General features: G+C 44.8%; 1 non-coding gene across 1 annotated transcript in view; it reads right to left on the bottom strand.

Annotated features, from left to right (window-relative positions):
* Nucleotides 1-15,675, bottom strand: part of LOC105193152 — a 31,729-nt gene that overhangs the window by 11,167 nt on the left and 4,887 nt on the right. Inside the window, exon 2 of the transcript XR_005574265.1 lies at nt 6,807-7,254. This is a non-coding gene — a transcript (uncharacterized LOC105193152). The remainder of the gene's footprint in view (nt 1-6,806; nt 7,255-15,675) is intronic.

The raw sequence follows: 15,675 nt of genomic DNA, 5'->3' as shown, positions 1-15,675 counted from the left end.
CTGCGTATTAGCCGGATCGCGAAGGATTCTGCATTAAAAAAAGAAGACACGCAAAGTCCTTCACGCGAGATGCTTGTGCAAATTTCTTGCAAATTCGTTTAAGATTACATCTGTGAAAAATCCCGTTTTTTATGCGGAAAGTTTAATTAAATTGCAATCTTCCTTTATCGTCGATTTTTTAGATGCGCCAAGCAATTTGATACGAATTAATTTCGATGTAACTTTACTTCGAAATAAATCGATGTATTTTCTTGTGAAATAATGTCGAGAGCAAAATATAATAGAGGAAACGCATATAAAAAATCCATTACATTGACCTAGCCAAAGTCCCAGAAAATTATCGCAGATCTTGATGGCTCTTGTAATATCTCGCGTGAAAGAACGATCTTTTGCCGCAGGGCGATTAACTCCGGAGGGTTCCCTTTGTTTCTCCATTCTGCCCGCCTCCCGTCGACGTTATCTCAGTTTCGACCTGCGACTTCCGATTCCCGTCTCGTCTTAATCCACTCGCCGTGACCGGACGTGCAATAATAAACGCCCGGGGAAAGCCCAATCGCCTAGGCGGCGGGCTTTTATGGGATGACCATAATATCTGGGCAGCGTCGCCGGTTCGACCCCATGAAGGAAGAAAAGGAAGGGAAAGAGAGAGGGAGAGAGAGAATACACGCTCTCTCACACCCCCATCGCAATCACGCACGGGAAAAACATTAGATTCGTCGTTGGCGCGTATAAGTGCGAGAGGAAAGATTATCTAGGCCGTGGATAGGGCGGAAAGTAAGAGGAGTAGACGAGAACGTCACATTAAGGGAGAATTATGTGGGAGGGCGCGAGAGTGCTGTTCGTGGGAGCGTTCTGCTCGTCAATTAATAGTGTCCCTTTCTCGCCGCGGAATCGTGCATTGACGACTGACATTGGGGTGAGCCTCCGCGCCGCGCGCCACGAAGGGCGACGGCAACGTGATCAACGTTTGTTAATGTCTAATGCGCGCGAGGATCCCCGATCGGCCACCTGCGACAGTAACCGAGACCACGAGATGGACTTTCTCTCTCTCTTTCTCTCTCTCTCTCTCTCTCTCTCTCTCTCTCTCTCTCTCTCTCTCTCTCTCTCTCTCTCTCCGCACCGACGAACGTGTCGTTAGCCTTTGCTTATATGAACAGCTACGCCGTGAGGAGATATCGCCGTGACGCCGTTTTATAGCCCCGCAGTCCGGAAGAGAACGCTCGTTCGAGAAATACCGTTCCCTTTGTACACGTCGTTGGTGTGCGAATAGAAAAATTTTATGTCAGAATTATCTTGTAGAAAGCGAAAAACGGGAAGTGTCTCTTATCGATGATGTAAGACTACCCACGCAAAATGTTTTTACAAAATTTAAAATAAGATTCTTTTTTTATACAAGAGGTTCGATAAATGTCAAAGATACATGTAAATTGAAACACTCAATATTGTACGTTCGCACAAAGAAAAGTGCTTCGTCACGATACGTGAGTCAATCCTCCGGATCAAAAAAAAAAAAAAAAGAAAAAGAAAAAAAACGAAGAAAACGAGGTCGACTATCAATGGCAATAAAAACACTTGATACACAAAAGAAAAACACTGCGATCGAGAACATAGAAAAATGCATGAATACAGATTAGAAAGCAAATTGCAGAAAAGACGCAACGCGCACTTCGCTTTATGACGAATGAATCGTAAAATGTAAATTTCCCCATGATTGCCCATACTGCCAACCGCAACCAATTCTTCAATACGCATCGCGAAAGGAAAATCAATATATTGCATTTCCGTGCTTACGTGCGCGAGCTATCGATACGTACATTAGCTACACTGACAAAGCACCGAAGAAAAACGACGGACAATTGGCGAATGAAGTAAGGAAGTGAGGACTCTCGCACTCATGCCTGCCTCTTTAGTTTATGCATCGCGCAATCCCCGAAATAAATCAATTTACGAGCGGCGGGATAATCGCCGCGCCTACGAGCCGAGCGTAGCGCTCGCGGCGATTTATCGCGAATTGTCGGTCGTCTGGAAAAAAATACTGGCAATTACGCACGAGCGGCTTTCACGAGAGTGCGCGATGCGAGCGATTAAACCGAACGCTCCTCTCGCTCCTTCTTTCTCCATCTTCGTTCCACCATCGTCGGAGACTCGCCGCGGCCGCGGCGTGACAGAGAGGCATTACGATCGCGAGCGCGAGCGCGCGCCGCGCGCGACTACTGGCAAGATAGATTATTGTGCAACGTAATTGCGCGGTTTGCCGTGGAAACGGCCAATCGCCCGGCTCTAAGGTTTCGCCGCGAAGACTAAGTAAGAAAAAGCCGATGGAAAACAGAAGTTGCGGTCGGCACGCTCGTTCGGTACGTGCAATGCGCTCTCCGCGACCACCGCTGTTAAAACGAGCTGCGCCTGCCTGCCTGGCTGTCGGGATACGACGATCGACGGTAGCAAAAGTGCCGTCGTGAAAACAAAACGTCCGATGCATGTGTGGAAACGTATATCATGCGCGATTGTTCGATCTATCTTATTCCTTGGTTCTCTCCACGTTTCCAAAAGCAAATAAACAGATAGTTAAATAAATAATTTTTCATTATTACCGTTAAGGTTGTTGCTTACGGCCAATAATGACTAATAATTAAACGTCGATCACCGCTAATTATTACAGCTTTACTTCACGATAACTAGCTGCAGCCGGTTACCTTCATATCGCAGAAATTACCCGGGACTTTCACTATTTTTCACGAGGCGGGGGCTTATCAAGCTGATTATTATTATTATTACTGCTGCAGGTGTCTCGTTATAGAGAGATGCATGGCGTATATTATATAAATTATCGGTGTCCCGACGGGCGAAATCGCACAGGCGCGGTTGCGATAATAATTTTCCCCGTTTCCAATAAAGCGAGGGAATTTCCGCGAGTGCTGCGCGTGACAAAGCGTTATAAATTTGCGCGCAGGTTACGCGCAGTAGCGCGGCCGCGTTCCACGAGAGGATAGCGGGAGTTGCGGCGTCGCAGGTACTTACCGCAGCGAAGGTGAAAATAAGACGTAAACGAGAGTTAAGCGGTTCGCGTGCGGCGAGCGTAGGCTACGGCCCGAAGAACTATCGACTTTCTTGCATCGCGGGGCCGGGGTCCCCCCTCTTTTAGCAGCGGCGGCAGCGGCGGTGGTTCGACGCGGTTTGCCCTCGGCTTGCGCCATCGCAAAAAGATCCGTTATCTCGCCGCGCGATGAGGATATACTAATGTATCAATTTACGCGTCGGTCAGATCGTTTAAACAACTGTAGATAAATGTCAGGCGAGCGGGCGTTTCGCTGCGAGACCTGTCGCGACGGCGCGCGCGGCGTTATTCCGCGAAACGTTAATGCTCCTCGTCGCGAGCTCGCGGAAATCAGAAGGAGTCGTTTAGGAGCTAAAATTTCAACAACCAAGGACTCGGCGTGTTCGGGAGTAATGACTTTCGCGAAGCGGGTGTATACGCAGTATCGGCATGCCCTCACGGAAAATTGCCTGACTTCAATTTTCCAAGCGATACACGAAGAGCCGGCTATTTCGCTGTGTCTGACACGTTCAAGTACTATATCCCGTGTTTTACGAGCGCGGCCACTCACCCATAATCCTGTATTACATAGAAACGCGAGTTACCAGGTGTATAACCCTCTCTATCCGGAGGTCAACGAAAACACGGCGAGAACGCGTATGGCTATTCGATTACCGTGCGAGTATAAAAGTGACGATCGGCCGAAAGGCTAATCGAAAGAGCGAGATAGACGAAACGCGCGAGATAGGAGCGAACAAGCGAGCGGGGGGAGGGGGCGGAGGGGGGCTCCGATTGCGCGAGATAATTGAAGATAATTTTCTCGGCCCGTGGCCACGGCTCGTGCTGCCATGCCCACTTAACTTTCACGTAAGGGGATGTGGCCACTTAGCCGCTACATGCTCGCTTACTCTCCATGCATATGTAAAGCATCGTGCCGTCGGTGGTCGGTGGTTTCCCCTGACCAGAAAGGCGAGAAGATCGTTTCTGTGACTCGCGACGTACTTCCGGAACTTCGCGAAAAGCTCGTTAGACGTGACGAAAAAGTTGCGATTCGATGTTGAGCACTTTGAGTACTACGCTTCTACATATTTACAATATAACTACGAGTAGAATCTGACAAGAAACTCGACAAACTTGTCTTATTCAAGAATGACTCGTTTCAATGCTGAATCTCATTTTGTTGCTAGAAGCAAATTAATTTTATCGTGCAATGTATTTTACCCGAGTGACGATAATTAAATTTTAATGTAGAAAAGAATTTCTGATAGATTCCGATAGACGTAACGAGACATCGTTAGCTACGAGATCGACTGTCCGCGAACGATGTTACCAACCGTGGTATTAATCTGACATTTCAATTTCTTCGAGCACACGAAGAAGAGAAAAACGCGAAGACGACCCTACCGGCTCCGGGAGATCCTCCGCGATTCGTATTATCAACAAGACGCTCCTCGAGTTACCGAGCCGAGGGACTGATCGGTATCCGATCTCCTACGGGCAGGCGAGACGAAGAGATTTCTTCAATTTCACGGGTCTGTTCGCCCCCCCTTCAATTACCGGCACTTAACCAGCAATAATTAGACGTTCCGGGATTGGGTATCACGCTGGCGAACCTTTAAAGTGGATAAAAGCGAGGCGGAATAAAAGAGAAATGGCTCTTTCCACCTTGTTCATCTTACTATTTGTCCCCCATCTACTTTCTCTCCTTCTTACTTTTCCTATTAGTGTCTCATCCTGCTGCCATTCACTTTCTTTCAATCCGCAACCGCAAATAAGAGTCGTCGTAAAACCGAGGGGAATTTTCTCGCTCATCGATACATATTTGATTGAACGGCCCTCCTCTTTTTAATGACGAAGGAGTGGATATCTCGTAACTCGCGATAGTAATCGGAAACTTGCCGCATTAATTATGCTCATTTCTTTCGCGTATTGCAGAAAGCCGGATGAACCGAGTCAGCGTAATATTATCATCGCGCAATATGTTTGTGTCGACTATTAATAGACAACAGGAAATTGCATAAATTCATAATCGAACGGAGCGTTTGAAATTCAGATATTTCAGAAAGAAGAATTACCGTCCGTCTCTCTAATGAGTTTTCCGTTTTTTTTGTAGAAAAGAGAGAAAAATTATTTATAATTAATCCGCGACGCGCGTGATATGACTTTTTTTTTACCAAAGGATCTCTAGGAATAAAGTCTCGTGTGTATGTATAAAGTGTCAATCTATCAAAGTAATATCGTTATATATATGAAACAGACACGTTTTTCATTACTGCGTTAATCTCAAAGATGATGACATCGCGCGCGCTATGTTCACGATAATATACGAGTATATCTCCGATTCTCATTTCTCTGTTTATTCGCCAGCCAATTCCCAATCGCCACTTTCTTTCTTCTGACCGCGAACAAGAGAAGAAACGTCGTAAAATACCAGAGAAGGACCATACCAGTCCGCGATACATATTTGATCGAACGACCACTGTGAGAGGGAAGGGGATGGGTGGAGTTTTGATGAAGTGCCAGTGGCACCCGGGCCATACACACGGGGGGCAATACTAGACGTCTCGATGGTGGTGAGCTGATATTTATTGCACCCGCGGGACATCGCCGGTACCCTGATATAACTAAATTCGCGTTTATGACCCCGCCCACGAAACGACGATAGTTTCTATCTTTCTTAAAGAAGAAACACACCTCTAACCACGAACTCTATAGTAGTGAAGCGCCAGAAAGTTCCACGGTGGAATGGGAAGTATTGAATCATTCGTGGTGCTATTAAATCCTAGATATCGGAAGAGGAATCTGGATATCGGTCTATTCACAGCCGAAATCAATACTCACTCGTGAACGTTATGGTGTCATCGAGATGAATAAATACAGTCTGGTCAGATAAGATAAATATAGGAATTCTATAAAGGAATCTGATAACAAAGTATTCAGACGGATAAAGGAAATGTCTATTTTAATTATATTAATGACATAGATTGAAATATTTTTTTAACTCGTCATGCATTGTGTGAAAAACTTACATAAATCAGCAATGAATAACTTGTAACAAGTGCAAAAATAAGGAACACGTATGCGTTTATGAAACTCACGATATAATCCGTAAATTAAGCAATAGGAATTTATACGGGTTTGGGAAGCGAGCGAAATTTCAAACTAAACACCCGTCGGAGGACTTTTCGCCGCGTATTCGTTACATTTTATAATACTCGTGACACAAGGGTAACTTTATGACGAATAAAAGCTTTCATGGGAAAGATGAAATTGCGATGCGCGGAGTGAAAAGTTACACGATGGCTCCCGTGTGTGCAAAACGCGTGCCGTACAATTTTTACGCGTAGCATTTTACACCTGTACTCCTCTCACCATAAACGCTTCTGTATTACGCCATCAGCGCTGGCATCGACGACGCGAAGAGGAAAGCAATGACAATGTCAGTGAAATTGCCGACTCGAAAGTAAAACTTAAACTCGTGAATTGTAAATGAAACGCGTGAAACTTTTGATATAGATACTATTTATAGGATTCCAGTTATTCTCGATACGAATACTGATGTATGAATGCGATCGAATTGCGGGGGAGGAATGCTAATTGTGTTTCATACATTTCATCTTAATGCAGAAAAGACAACGTGAAAGTCTCATTCCACATCGACATCCGCAATCTACAATCTGCATTCCTCCCCCGCTATTCGATCGAATCTGAATTGCGGATCTCAATCGATCTAATCTAAAGTAACGACGCGTGACTAGCGTATAACACTGACCTTGGTCCTGCACGCGTGGAAATCACCGGCGATGTTCCTGAGATTGGCACCCACGCTCGTCCACGACTGCCTCTCGTTGAGGATCAGGCCGAGGTGGCAGCGGCAGGTGGTACCGTTGCAGTTGTTCACTTCGATCGGTCGATCGGGCCCGTCTCCATGACGGAGCTCTCCGAGGCGAAGCGTCTTCGTGGCCGTGGCCTTGGGCTCGGCAACGGTGCACCGTTGATGGTGACGTTATTACACTCAGGAAACTGGAAGGTCGCGTCTCTCATCGGGCTGCTAGGGACAGAAACTGTCACCTGGGGCGACGGCGGTGGCAACTGATCCACGGCCGATTGCACCAGGTCCGGCAGTGGCAAGTTCGATAAGTCTTCGACATTGCCAGGTTGCAACCAGATCACTAGAGGTTGCTGGGACCCAGAACCGCCGGATCGACGCGGCGCCCGATCTACGAAGCAAAAGAAGAGAATTTTTCAAGACTCGTTCTACGATTTTTATATTCTTTGAATGTACAAAGATAATGCGAAAGGGATTACTGCATCGAGGATGAGAGTCAAGAAGGAACGATGATTAGATTAATTTACTCGTATATCATAAATACGATTCTTTCGTCGCGAGCGCATTTACGGACAGCAGCGTCACATGATATTTGAATTAATGATGACTGCCAGCTACCGTGCGCCAACGGTAATAGCACTCGTATCGCTACGCTTCATAACGACAATTGATTACACGCAAATTACGTTACACAATGGTAACTCGCCGGTGACCGAAGTATACTGAGACGGTTACTTCACATATAAGGTTTAATGCCACTAAGTGCACGCTGCAAGGTAACGCAGTCCGAATAGGGCAAGAGCGACATTGTTGGGTAATGATTGCTTTAAAATTTATAACGGGTGATCCGACAACCTTTTCTTCGCAGTTTCGACATTTGCGGACATTATTCTTGAGAGAATACTTTTGCGCACGTGCAACTTTTATTTGGATATCGTAAGAAATGTTTGTAACATTCGCTGGCTCCAATTTCTTAGATAAGCAATCAGAAGTATTCTTAAGTAATGAAATAAAGTTATAAAAATGCGTATACGAATATAAACCAATATTAGAATTATACACATGTCAATATTTAGTTTCTTAAGATCATCACGTCTGTTAAACTATTGCGCATAAGGTTTCTTTGCGGATCGTGATACAACGTCATCGACAATATTGATAGGCGTCAGGCCTTGGAATCAACTGTTCCGAGCTCGACAAACATACATTGGTATTTACGCTTGGAAAACGTGCGTTATCACGCGCCGCAGCAGACTGCCTGTCTCCCGTCTGGATATATAATGCGCGTTTTTATCTGACGCGGCTACGATTTCGTAGAACAATCCTTCAACGATAAAGTCTTGACGCGCTGTCTCCCGCTACCGAGTGACACGTTTTGCATTGCGCTTATTTGCCGACAAGATATATCTTTTTCTTTTCGCTATCGTGTCATCGACTAATGGTTTTATTAAGCGACCACGTCATCCCCTTTCTAGTTCAATAAAAGAATTCTAGTACTGTCTGATGCAACAGAATTAATTATATATATAAATAAACACTGCCTCATTCCACGATTGGATATCAATGCACGCGAGCTGCTGGCGTCATGCTTGCCCCTTACTAAGGTATAATCGAGCAATGCATCGAGAGGACACTTGTCGCGCTTTACGAAACATAAATCGCGATATGATGCTCCTGCACTCCGCGGTTGCAACCTTGAAAATGCATCGCGCGACTGCGGTGAAAGCGACGTCACAGTGCCGTAGAGTTCCAGAAACATTTAAACATGGCCACTTTTCATTTCGCACCGTGGACGCGTGTGTGTAAGCCATGCGTGACAAAATAACTATTCTACCATGCCTCGCGGCTGTCATTGTTTAGGTTCTCCTTTTTCCCTTCTTCTTTTTCTCTTTCTATTCTCTGTCGTCTTCCCGCGCAAGCACACGTGGTTGCATCCTTGACATTTCGAGTAAACGTCCGTAATAGCTCGGGGCTCTCTCACTTGTGCAACGGCACACACATTGTCGTCATCGCCTACATTCGATTAAAGCCACTCGCCGTCGCGAAATCTTCGTTCTACACAGCGCTGTAGCAGCAGCAGTCGCGACCGAGAGGCATAGGAGGAAAAAAAAAGATAGAGAAAGATGCGGCCGGCCGCGCTCGCGCGTTTTTCACCGCTTGCAAAATATACGCGTCGCAGAGATGCAGTATCGACGCCCCGTTGGCTTTCTACCTGCTTTTCCAGCCAAATGTCACTCGACGAGGCCCGCGTGAGAACACCCGCGCTGGAACCTTTGCGGAGAAAGATTTATAATAATCGAACTCGATATTTATTATGCCAAACTCGCGATGTTGAAGGATTTACGTCTTTATATGTGCGACTTTATATACGGTTTCGTGGAAAAATAGTCATTTGCAGTTCGAACGAAAGACGTACATATATCTCTTTCGAAATTTATTTCTAATTGGTTTTGTTGGCTAATGCGCGAACATAAGAAGCTGTAAATCTGTTGAAAATAGGATATAGACGTATTGTGTAACGTGTGTGTAAAAAACGCGGAAAGATTGATTGAAGGCAGAAGACTGAACGAGATGTGTCATATTTTTACGAAAAACGAATTATCTCTGAGAAAAGATGAGAGAGAGAGATTAATAATATATATCATCAATCTTTCTTTCATATTAATAATCGTAGAATAAAATACTGTAAAATAATTGAATAATTGAATGACTCTATGAATAATTCTATATAAAATAAAATTCGCAGTAGAGATGATAATTAATAGCACTAACACATTTACAAATCAACATTTATATTTTAAGAATCATCTATTGTAGTTTTAGTATTTCAGGGAATATTAAAAAAGGTCTTGAGAGCGAATCGATTTTGCTACACGTTTCCGCTCGACCGTCGACGCTCGAGCGTTATCAAAGGAAAGCTCGACGAAGCATTTTCACTTTACGGAAAACACACGGTGATCTCGCTATCGTGGTTTTCCTATTACCTTTGTTCAACTGCATATACCGAAAAGCTCGTCGTAGTAAATCGCTGAAAAGGGTATATAAAGTTCCAACGCGGCCCCGCGCGCGTACGATGCATAAAAGGCGAAGGTTGCCGCGCAAGCAAAAAGTGCATCGCGCACGTGGCCAACACCCGCATGCACTCTTCGTGGTCTCGTGTGTGCACTTCGGCGTGTATATCTGGATCGAGCTATGTGCACACTCCAATGGTGGAGTGGGATAGAGACGTTGACCGACAAAGAGAAGAGCACAGAGAGCAGAAAGAGAGAAACGCGGTATATATGCATTTGTGCCCGTGTGTGCGTAGGTACATATGTAGGTACATACATATACGGTTGAGAACGAAAGAGAAGGAGAGAGAAATAAATAGAATAGGTCGCGGAGGGAAAAGAGGAAAGATCAACAGTGGGAGGAGGAGCGAAAGAGAGAGAGACGGAGACTGCCGGTAGCATATGCGAGCACGTGAGTCACATGGAGCGCCCTTTGTACATAAGTGCAACGCAACTTGTTACAGTGTATGTATGTAACGGCGGGAGCCAGTTTCGACCGTGTGGGTGTACGCGCGCGCCCACGTTTCGCGGTGTGCGAGCGTACGCGCGCGCGCGCGCGCGAGAGCCGCAGTGAACGCTGAACCGCACAAAGAACCTCTCTCAAGGCCGCGTCGGAGCTGCACAGCGGCGCATACGCACACGAATGCGTAAAATGCACCTCGACCGCTGGCACCGTACTCCTCTCCTCGCTCGCTGGCGTACTTTTTTTTATCGCGTCATTCTTTTGCACGCTTTTCCGGAACAATGGAACTACGAGCGACAGATGTGCGCGGTAATTGTAACTACGTCGTTTTGTGCATTTATTAGAGATCGGCCGTGATTTTTTTTCTTTTCGAGGAGGCATTAATCACGTCTTAATAAACGTGTCTTAACTAATCGATCGAAAATGCACATCAATTTTCTCTTTAACATTTATATTATTCGAAGAATTTCTATGAACTTTAATTGATCAAATCTAAATTCATATACCACTGTTATAAATTGAGAACATTAGCAGAAAAACTAAAAATCTTTTTAATAACACTCACTCTATAAGAATAAATGCGATTCGACTTATTGCCGATGGAAGTGGTATATAGTTCGATAGCATTAAAATTAACATTTTTTTTTTCAGTGACACAGACGACAGTTCGCGCGAATGCACGTAATAGTAACGTTTCAGGTAAAAAAACTGAATTTCCGCAGTTTACAAATTCAACTCGGGCAACGCGAATGTGTGTTCGGTTTCGGATTCTCCAAAGCGCGCACACCATTCGAAAAGGTTACACGTAACGATGCGCAACGTGGATCGATCGCGAAGCGAACAAAAAGGTCGGCCTGGCGGGCCCGCGGCGCGTACGTGCACTGTACCGTTGCGTTTATAACTGGTTAATAAGAAGCGTCATTATCTATCGATGATTTTAGCACGCTGACAATATTACCATTATTGCGATATCGCGCAATCGAAATGCTAAAAAATACACGTGCTGCAATACCGTTGCGTCAACCGTGCGCGATTACAACGCGAGCGATATTAGGCACGCATTTTCTATAACTAATCGTCTTGCCCAACGTGATTGCACTCGAGATTAAATTATTCCGTCGATCACGATTGACGACCGTACAGTGTTCGATAGTAAAAACCGATAACGCCGTAATGTCAGAGATAGATAAAAATAAGTTCTGACTAAGCAACTAATTTGAACTGATGATTAATTATTTCTGACGATTTTTAGAACATGTACGACCAAAGAGAATTTTATGACGCACAGTTATTGCTTTATAATTAAATCGTCCCGTCAATCATTTTCAAAACGACCATTCGATATTTTTATATACCTGGAAAAAATGCAAATTCAGAAATAAGTCCACTCACTTCTGGGGCAATTTAAGCTGCTTCAGTCGAACACGCTATTAATTCCGCGCTATTAATTCCGCATTGCAGATCGCAGATTGTGTAACTAATTGTCAATATCGTCTTGGCTATATGCTAGGTAATGATCGCAACATAAATCGGATAAAATCGTTAAAATTAATGGTATGACTTTAATCATTTTCATTCTCGTTCACTTGATTTATTTGTTTATCAATGAACTTTCGGCAAAAAAAAACTGAAGAAAAATTGCAATCGCTACAACCGCGTTTCGGGCGGTCCTTCTTGCGCAGCGGGTGCAATTTCGGCGTCGATCCGGCGCAACTGAATCACAATTATTAGCGCAACGGTCGCCCTCGGCCACCGTCATTATTCCGCGAGTCCTCGGTAATAATCGGACGAGTTTCATAGCGGGCGAACGCGTGCACGGAGCGGAAATCGATTCCTCGAAGGGCGATTCGCCGAAGAGGCAACGATCTGCAGCACAACTCTCCGAGCGCGCTCCGGGACACGTGCGGCGCAGAATGCGTTTCGTAAGTCGCGAAAATTAAATAAAGCACCCTCTTCCCATCCCGCGCACCCGTTGCACTCCCTCGCAATTGTCTCGTTCTTTTATCGCTCGCTCGTCTCACGAGTTCCCCGTCACGGCTCTTCAACCCCCTTCCCCTCCGTTCTTCGTCAGACCTGATAAATTTGCGAAGCGTGATTCGAGCCCATCGTTCATGCACGGAGGTAAAGACAAAGCAATAAGAGAGCGTTATATCTATTCGCTTCGTATCTCTCACTGTTTCCCTTTTTCCTTCTTCGTCGATATTAATGCACTTGCGATCAAAAGCGTCTTGTTTTCCTTCATATTTGTTATTATTTTCGATAATAACTCATTGGATTTGTGAGGATTATTTTACCGCTCTCTCCGCGTCGGAGAGTGTGCTCAAATGTTCGTGAGTATGTTTATCGTCGCGTCCTCCTCGACTCGTGAGCGAACGCTTATTTTCGACTCTCGAAGAGCGCACTTTGCAAAGTGTCGAGCGCGAAGATCGCGCGAGGGCGAGCTCAGCGCATTAATCAGCGTGGTATTTGGGAGCCTCGGGGACTGAGCCTTCAGTTAGCTCTACTTCATCAAAATGCACAGAGGATAGCGTCAACAGGCTACGCACGTACAGGGAGTTATTTTTAAAAATTGCGTAGGGCTTTAATTAAAATGGTACACACGGCGCCTCTTTGACCGAATCACGTGTTAAGTTGCTTTAACAAGTGACCGAATTGATGTGACGCAGATAGCGAAGAAATATGTGTAAGGTAAAGGGTTGTAAGCGCGTGTAAAGGAAAAAAAAAGAGGAGAAAACGATTCGTTCCGCGGCGTGCACGAAGGATCACCGAGTGCACTTGACTTTCACGCTCGATGAAATTTCGATGACCGACCGCGATAAATTTATAATACGCGTCGGTGCAACCGCAGGCGCAAGAGAAGAGCCCGCGTAGATAAAATCTGCCGAATTTCATGAGCCGGTGGATACGCGTGCCCCTATCTGTTCCGGTCTACCAGAAACGCGGGGCTTCATGCGACCGTAAAAATGTTTTACACCGTACGAGAAGTGGCGAAGTGAATATCCTCTCCGTATGAATATTAATAGCCGCCAGGTAGTTAGGAGATTGCCAAAATTCACGGAGAGCCTGTTGACTACCTCAATCAGCACCATAATTAACAAACCGGAATGATGCGTCCGCCGAAGATAAATATTCATTTGCGAGGTATGAACAATGCTCTCATTAGTTGCGAGCACGTTCGTGCAATAAATAATTCAACAAACGAGGAAAATTAATTTTATATTACTTTATTCCGATATCACGAAAATTTGTCGAAATTTGTTAAAAACATCTCTATGCCTCACGGTTTCTCCATTTAGTATTATTACCATATTTTACATAAGCTGATATTATTAGCGTCACAATGTGAATTATTCAAATCTCATTATACGTATGCAATTGTAACAACATATTGACGCATCGTTATAAAAACTAAAACAGTAATGCATAATCGATAATCAAAGAACGAAAGAAATGCAGACTGGTAATTTTTTGTTACTATTCTGATTACTTCGAATCGCGACATTACATAGTTCTGAATTCCAGTTATTGCTTCTTTATAGCAATCGTCGACGCTTCCGTAACGACCACTGACCATCGGCAATTAATTAAACGTTTATTTCCGTTTATCGTGCGGAAATCGTTAGAACATACGTTTATTATCGTTTGTCCGACGTTGCTTTTCGCGCGTACGCGAGCTGATTTATCGACGTTTAACGAGGCATTTCCGACAGAAAAATGCAAAGGATCGAAAAGAGTGAGTGAGCGAGTGAGTGAGTGAGTGAGTGTGAGAGAGAGAGAGAGAAGAAAGGACAAAGAAGAGAAAGAGGGAGAAAAATTCGATAAACTCGACGGGCGAATAGATAAAAAGAAGCGATGTCGCGCTCTCGAGTGTCTATCTTGCGACGAGATAAAGCGCAGTTTATACGCGACGATAACGGATCGCCGATGAGGGAAAGAGGGATAGAAAGAGATTGGAGTCTCCGCCCGAGTGAGGGATGCGATGAATTTTTGAAGAATTCTGTCAATAGCAGTCGCTCTCGCGAGTATGAATGGCGGGAGGCGGCGAAACCGCGGGAGAGATCCGGCAATCTACAATGACGAATTCCTTTCAATATTTCATAAGGTCTATAGACTCGAGCCACTGTTCTCATCCCGACGGCATCGATCGCTCGTCTATCGCTACTAAGTGGAATATCTTTGATAAATCAAGCAAGTCATAGTTGAAGTTTACAAGCTCGGCTTGTCGCCGAAGATGAGAAAGTTTCTACAGTGAGATAGTACGACAATATAATTAATAATTTCTAATTATATCTAAGTTGGAATTTGTTAATGTGCATAGTTTCAAGCGTAACTTTGGCGTCATTACTCTAAAATTGCGAGCAGCTGTTACGATGACACGAGACAGTTTACGAGAGAGAAAGCGAGTGAGGGAGAAACATGATACGAAGTTCAATATCAAGTGCATATCGCGTTACGAGTCACCCGATCTTTCTCATACCGAGAAATCAAACTCCTCTTTAGATTAGAATGATCGCGATCATTTGATTTGTCTTATGAAGCAGCTTGTGGGAAGCAAACGAGATAAATCGTTTTTCGTTTAACCCGCATCATTTCGAAAATCTGTTTCTAAATTGATATTGCGCGAATACGAGTGTACTGCAATTTTATCATATCGAATGTACTTCGCTTTAACGAGTTAATCTGACTCAAGCGTGATAAATTCCAAGTAAACGTCTCATTAGAGTGTACGCCGCGCGTCCGGATCGATCCTATCTTTGAAAAAGGCCGAAGGAGGTGGTCCGCCTTAAAATACATTTGGGACGTGCGCGTAATCGCGATTGCCGCACTCTCGCGAGACGTTTGTTCGCGCGAGAACGCACGAGAGATGACGAGGGGGAAGTTTTCTGCAAATGTTACGAGAAGACTCTGCGTTGCGCGGTGCGGGAATGCCCACAGCTGTTCCTATAAATAACAACCCCCGATTTGATGCAACCACGCGAGTGCTCCGGGCGGCAATTCTGCATCTTCTCTCGCGAAAGCGCGGCAACTATGGTTATTGACCCCCGCGTGCAACGTGCGCGCGGCCCGGCACTATTTCCGTTCGTGAAATAATGGGTCCGAGCATCGTAACGTGTGATTTAAACGCGCGCAGGATAGACCGAGGAATCCTCATGTTGGTCCTCGTGTAATCTTATAGGTACTAGATGTCACTCGATGGAAATTATTTATTTCTCGTGTAAATGACTGAAGAATGTTCTATATTATTTCTTTTTGGATATGTTTAAATACGATTGGGTTGCTTTAGATTTCTCATTTGATA

The sequence above is a fragment of the Solenopsis invicta genome, chromosome 3 (assembly GCF_016802725.1).
Source record: "Solenopsis invicta isolate M01_SB chromosome 3, UNIL_Sinv_3.0, whole genome shotgun sequence".
NCBI lineage: Eukaryota > Metazoa > Arthropoda > Insecta > Hymenoptera > Formicidae > Solenopsis > Solenopsis invicta.
This window is presented reverse-complemented; position numbering and strand designations above follow the sequence as displayed.